This window comes from Dipteris shenzhenensis, chromosome 7 (genome assembly GCF_047967505.1).
Source record: "Dipteris shenzhenensis isolate YYH24624 ecotype China chromosome 7, Dip_SZ_1.0, whole genome shotgun sequence".
Classification (NCBI taxonomy): Eukaryota; Viridiplantae; Streptophyta; class Polypodiopsida; order Gleicheniales; family Dipteridaceae; genus Dipteris; species Dipteris shenzhenensis.
Window position 1 is genome coordinate 49360529 of NC_141602.1, and position 6530 is coordinate 49367058.

Here is a 6530-nt window from a genome sequence, read left to right on the forward strand (position 1 = left end):
CAGGTACGACAATAACTCATGAAGCAAAATAGAATCACCACAATCCATATCAAATTTTGTAGGGAAAATGCAAATTTCTGCTGGATTAACACAACCCGTATAAGGCGAAACATCAATGAACACTGTTCTTGCTGGTTTGCATTCCTCTTCTCATGAAATATAGAAAATTAAACATATTCAAGAATACATATGAATGCTTGAATTATGGCAATGAGATAGAAGAAATTTCCAAGTAATATTAAAAGATCTTTGCAACGAAATTAATACAACATATGGAGAATATAGCAAGATTGCATATGGAAAACATGAACACCATATAAAAGAACAATTTCAAGGACCTGTTGCTTCCTCTTCTGTTTCCCAAAACTTTGAAGCATGTTTTTGTAAATGCTCACGCTGCTCTTCATTGAAGGGTTGAAGCTCTTTTTGTTCTGGTATGGTATCAATTTCTTTATCTCCTCCACCTTTAGTTGTATCATCTTCTTTTGGTACCCCCTCTACTGCCAATATTGGTTCTTGCAAGCTAGCCCATTATCGAATTTCATGATTACTGTAAGCATACATGCAACAAATACTTTCCACCTTTGCCAACTCCTCATAAGTCTCAACAACTGAAACAACACGCCTCTTATAAGAAAGAGACTCTATTGCAGAAAGCCCCTCAGAGAACAAGAGTACCCAAGCAGTAGTTTGTCGAGGCGCCATAAACTCCAGAAGCAAGGGGAACAGTATCTCCAGAATCTGCCCAAGCTTTGAATTCACCGTCTGCTTCTTCTCTACTGCTGTCGCCACCCGTAAAGCTTCTACATGAATCTGCTCCTTCACAGACTTGAGTATCCACCGATAGAGATCCCTCATCTGCGCATCCGGGCATCCACTCAACTTATATTATCCTCGAGAATGAGCTCCAAACTCTGCCTCATCATCCTCCAATCCATCTGCCATCCTGAAAATTTTTTTGCAGACGATGAACATGGCAGACAGATTGGAGGATGACGAGGAGGAAACCATAAACCTGCCTGCAAAATTTCATTTGCGGTGACTTTGCCCACAAAATGGCCACTCGAAACCCCGCAATGGGCTTCCATTAGCACTACCTCCTGCTCATCTCCTGCTCATGAGGTGGAACACACCGCAGCAACACCTCTATTAGGTGTCACCGATACAACTGGCCTAGGACTACTTTAAAGGATCGGCTCCGCAATGCCAAGCATTTCCTCTGGTCTCTATTCATGTAATTGGGCATGATGCCAGTAGATAGGAATGAGAGCATCTCATCATACCATGACCATGGTCCTTCAAAAATGACTTCGGCCTCTGTCATGATCAGATCCGCTCGGAAAATCACCGCTAGCTCCGCATCAGGAAACTCATCCTCTACTCCCATTGGCAGTTCTCCAGACTCAGTCGAGATAGGTAATCTGACACGGTCGATGAATCACATCAAAATCATATTCCTGCAGTAGCAACACCCAACGTGCCAATCAACCCCGTAAGACTTTGCTGTTTTACCAAATACAACAATGCGGAATGATCAACATGGAATATAAAAGGTCGGCCCAACAAATAATGCAGGAATTTCTTGACGGAATAGATCATGCCCAGTCCTTCTCGCTTCCTGACAAAGTAATTATTTTTGGCTGTTGCGGGCCATTGGCTTGTGTAGTAGACTAGGTGATACCATTTATTTGCATCTTCTTGCATCAAGACACTCCCAATAGCTCTATCCGAGGCATCCACAAACACATGAAAATTCTTCTCCCAATCCGGAGACAGTAGCACCGGTGCTTTGGAAAGATGAATCTTGAGTTACCGGTACGCTTGGTCCACACAAATGCCTTCGGTTCCACATAAGCCAATGCATTCAAGGGAATTGCCATGTGAGCCAAGAACTACAGATTTTGCCATGCCATAAAATTTGGCCCAAGAACCGCAAGCACTTCTTAGGTGTTGTTGGCGCTAGGGCTTGCATAATTACTACCACTTGTTCGGATCCACCGCAATTAGGAGTTGGCTGCTGTGGACTGTGAACACACATTTCACAGGATTCAGACTAAAGGAGACTTCCCTGCATCATTGGAAACACTTCCACAAATTCTCCAGGTGCTCAGTGAATGTTCCGAACACACTGAGGTCATCCAAGAAAATCCGCATGAAATTTGTCAAATTAGAGCCAAAAATCTCCTGCATTGCTTGCTAAAAAGTCGAGGGAGCATCCCGCAATCCAAACCACATGACTGTGTAGACATAGACCCGCCATGATGTGATGAATGTGGTTTTGGGCTGGTCTTCCAGAGCCATTCGAATTTGGTTGTACTTGCTATATCCATCCAAGAAAGAGTACACCTCATGCCCTGCCACTTCGTCTAGCATAGAATCCATGTACAGTAAGGGAAATGGATGAGGTACAGTGGCTGCATTCAACTTGCAATAATTGACACAAATCCGCAATTTCTTATTTTTCTTTGGCACAATGACAATCGAGGAAATCCACTTTGGATTCTCAATCGGTGCGATGAATCCCACCTATAGTAGGCACTCCAGTTCTTCACTTGCTTGGTCACGTGCGGATTCATACAATACCTCTGTATCTTTGTTGGCGTCACATGTGGTTTGAGGTTGATTCGATGTTGGTAAAATTATTTTGGATCCAAACCCTTCATATCCACATAATCCTAGGTGAACACATCGAACAAATCCCGCAAGAGGGCAATCAATTCACTGCGGAATTTAGCTGTCAACAATGTGCTGATTTTGACCGGTTTAGATGCTCCATCCTCTCCTAGATAAACCCTATCCAGAGCATCTTCCTGAACTCGTGTGACTCAGCTCATCCATTCTTCGAATTCTCTCTCCTACTGCAGGAGATCTCATAGATCCATATCCGTTACTACTTGCTGGGGCTTAGTCGCCTCCTCTGGAACTGTGCTCTGGAACTGTGCTGGTCGCACCTACCAGAAGACTTTGATGCATGTAACTTTCCGTAATGCCTTCCACATCGATGGTGAAGATAGAAACTAACTCCAGATTGTATTTGAGAAAGGCTTCCTTCTCATCATCCTCCAATCTGTCTGCCATGTTCACCGTCTCGGCCAACACAGGTCATATCACATCCGCCAAAGGTGCCGCCACTCCCATTGTGACCCGCACTTTCTTCTTTCCTCTTTGCACTGAAATGATGCTTTGCTCCAAATTTTGCTTGACTTTTGCTTGCCGCAACCAAGGCCTACCCAAGAGGATGCTGTTGCGGCTTCCATGTTGAGCACCACGAAAGAAACCACGAATGATATGCCCACCACCTTTAGAACAATGGCCCGTAGGATTCCGAGTGATTGAACTAGGCGTTGATCAGCCATGCAGACTAAGAATGGCACCGGCTCCTAGGACATCCATCCCATTTCTTGGCAAGTCTTCAAAGTGACAATATTGACCCCCGAACCACTTAAAGGAAAAAACATCTCTCATAATTTTGGAAGACTTGGTTCAAGGTGGAGGAAGCAGTAATCAGTGAGAACATGTTAGTGATTTCTACTCGAGGCAGAGGGAGATCATAGAGACGCCGTGGTGCCAAAAGAGCTGGTAGTAGTGGACATTAGCAAAGTTGAAAAAATCAACAATACTCTAGTGAGAGGTTCTGAAGTTGAGAAAGAGGTACCTATAGAGGCAGGGGGAGCAATATAGGCTGAGATGGGATGGCAGAACAGTAGAAATAGTTGAAATCAAAGTGGCTATTATTATTGTGGAAAACTAGGTCACATTGAAAAGTTTTATTACAAGAAACAAGAAGATGCAAAGAATGGCAGATTGCAGCAGGGCAATTATGCATCATCTAGCAAACAAAATGAAGAGAGAGAAAATCTGTTTATAATGCAGCATATGTTGAATGCCATTTCACATAAGGAAAGCGTTAAAGATGTATCGTATGTGGAATGAATTGCATCAAACCACATGAGCTATCATGGAGAGTGGTTTGCTTATTTGTAGTAGCTTGAGAGGCCTAGCTTTGTTGAGACAGGAGATGATACTTGTCATTCAATTGAGCGCATTGGCAGCATTCCTTTAAACATGCAAAATGGGCAAATAAAGTATTTGGCTGATGTATTACATGTGCCAAGTATTACTAAGAACTATAAGAAAACAATACAACGTCTGTGCTCAACAGATAATAGGATCTCGTATGCAAGAGAGAAAACAGATAGTATGGAAAATCAAAATTTTGATTACTGTAAAACGGATACAATAGATGGCACTGCCTCCCAATTGTGCACTCTTATGAGAGAAGCTTCGATGGCATGCTGGAATGGATTCTATGACTCAGATTGGGGGCAGGAGATGTGGACAGCAGGTAACAAGCATTGTCAAATACTAAGCACGGTCTGGCATTTTGCAGGTTGAGTTCTTCCATAGGCTCAAAGAAAGACATCCAGACTACAACATTGGTATGAGATTATTTGAGATAATGAAGCCTTTTTTTGTACGGAGTTGGGGGACAGTTACACATGCTGCTGTGAGTACCATGTGCAAATGATCTTTCTAAAGGATGCGTTGAACCACATGCATTCTCTTACATTTGGTCTCCATGGAGCAGGATGCAAATGCACATGTGGCATTTGTGCCACAGATGATGGCACAAGCACTAGCTACTTGGCTTCATGTCACACTTTCGAAGGTAGCACACATCTATGGGAGCTAATGCTTTGCCTAAAGGAGACTAATACAACTTTTGATAATAGAAAGTGTCTCATGGGAGAGTGCAAAAAAGTGGTTTGAAGAAGTTGAAAACGTGCTTCATGGAGATGGAAAAGGGGGGCAAGACGTTGTCTGTAAAGGTATTTAAAAGTTAAGCATGGAAACAAGAAAAAGAGAAAAGTTCTTTTGAACAAAGACATGCCATGATTGGAGTTTCTTCAACTCTTGAAGACTAAGCTCAAGGTCTTCATCACACATAACTATGTAGCCCAATGTCAAGAATAATAATTCAAGAACTGCATACATCAATTTCCGGATGCTGTGGTTATTTCAGTTGTAGATTTTGTAGAGAATTATGCATTCAAAGAGCAAAATGAGATCTAGTCCATAACACATTGTTGGTCCAACATTTGCTTTATGTTGTAGTGTGATTGGCTACAAAAATAGGGTGTGGCTCCAAAAAGACATTGGGTTTGGTCAGATGGTGCAACCTCATAGTTTAAGGCTACTAGACCATTCTATTTTATTACAAGATATGCCAAACTGATAGGGATGGAGATGAGAGATAGTTCTTTTTTGGATCAGGGCATGGCAAGGGAGAGCATGACGGTGCTAGAGCCATGGTAAAAATAATATTGACACTTGAGCAATTAAAGCCCAATGGTCCTGTCTTGAAATGTGCAGCTGATGTGGTTACTTTTCTACAAGACTTCTTCTCAGAGAGAAACGTAGCATATCCTTCAAAAGAAAGGGAATGCAGCCATGTGTTTTGGGAGATTAAACTGGGAGATGTAAACAGAGAGATGAAGTGGAATTGTGAGAGTATTTCAAGTCTCACTCCTTGCATGCATTTTGTGGTCATAGCCCAACGGATCCAACTACCCTGGAAGCAAGATCATTGGCATGCTTATAAGAAGCATGCATGCATTCACAGTGGAACTGCTATATTAACAAGGCCCATGTGTAGCCCTATGCTTATCAGACTATGGTGCCACTACTTGATGATGCTGAGGCCAATGCAGATGAGGGGAATGGATATGGCAGTGTCAAGTATGAAGGCCACTATTATGTGTTAAGTAGCGCTTTGTGTGTTAGTGACACTTTTGTAGTAAATCCAGATGTAACAACCAGATGAATGCTGAGGATGCATATTTTTACCTTATCAATTGCATTGTAGTAAAGGAAAAGTTAGAAAAGGGGTACATTGATGAATGGAAGAATGTGATTGATAAAGGTTCTTATGTTGTGAAAGGGTTGTACTGCAAGCAAGTGGATTCGTACTCCTTCAAACTAGATAACAAGCAGCCCTTGTCCACATACTTTCAAATCTTGTACATTCCATCAAGATACCCATGGAGCATATGCCAAAAAGAAGGAGAATGTAGAAAATCACCCCAAAGAGTTATGATGCATGCCCTTTGGGATTTGATATGAACCTTATTAGTGCTGAAACTACTTTTAATGCCTTGTTTGTGAGTTATCTACTTAGGAAGGTGCTAGTTATCAATGTATCTTTTATGTTCATCTTCTGTAACAATATGCTAGTGTTCCATAAGATAGGGTTAATGTTAATAGTGTATAACACTGTTAGAAGTATTCTAGTTAACAATGTGCTACACTGTTTGATGTATGCTAGTTAGTAGTTATATCCCAAACAACATGTTCCAAGGAAGGTGGCACTCACAATATCTCTTCCATTTCTTCTTCGGGTGACCTTGGTATTTTCTGTCGTGGCATCTGTATTTCATTTGTAGGCCTAGGAGACAATAGTGTGGACAACTGTCCATATGTGTATAAGCTGAAGCCAATTATGAGGTGAGATTGCTTTGAAGTATGCCAAA

The 6530-nt window shown here is 41.9% G+C and overlaps 1 pseudogene; it reads left to right on the forward strand.

Annotated features, from left to right (window-relative positions):
• Positions 1 to 5611: 5611 nt before the first annotated feature.
• On the forward strand, positions 5612 to 6329 carry LOC147900446 (uncharacterized; annotated as a pseudogene).
• The last annotated feature ends 201 nt before the right edge of the window (positions 6330 to 6530 follow it).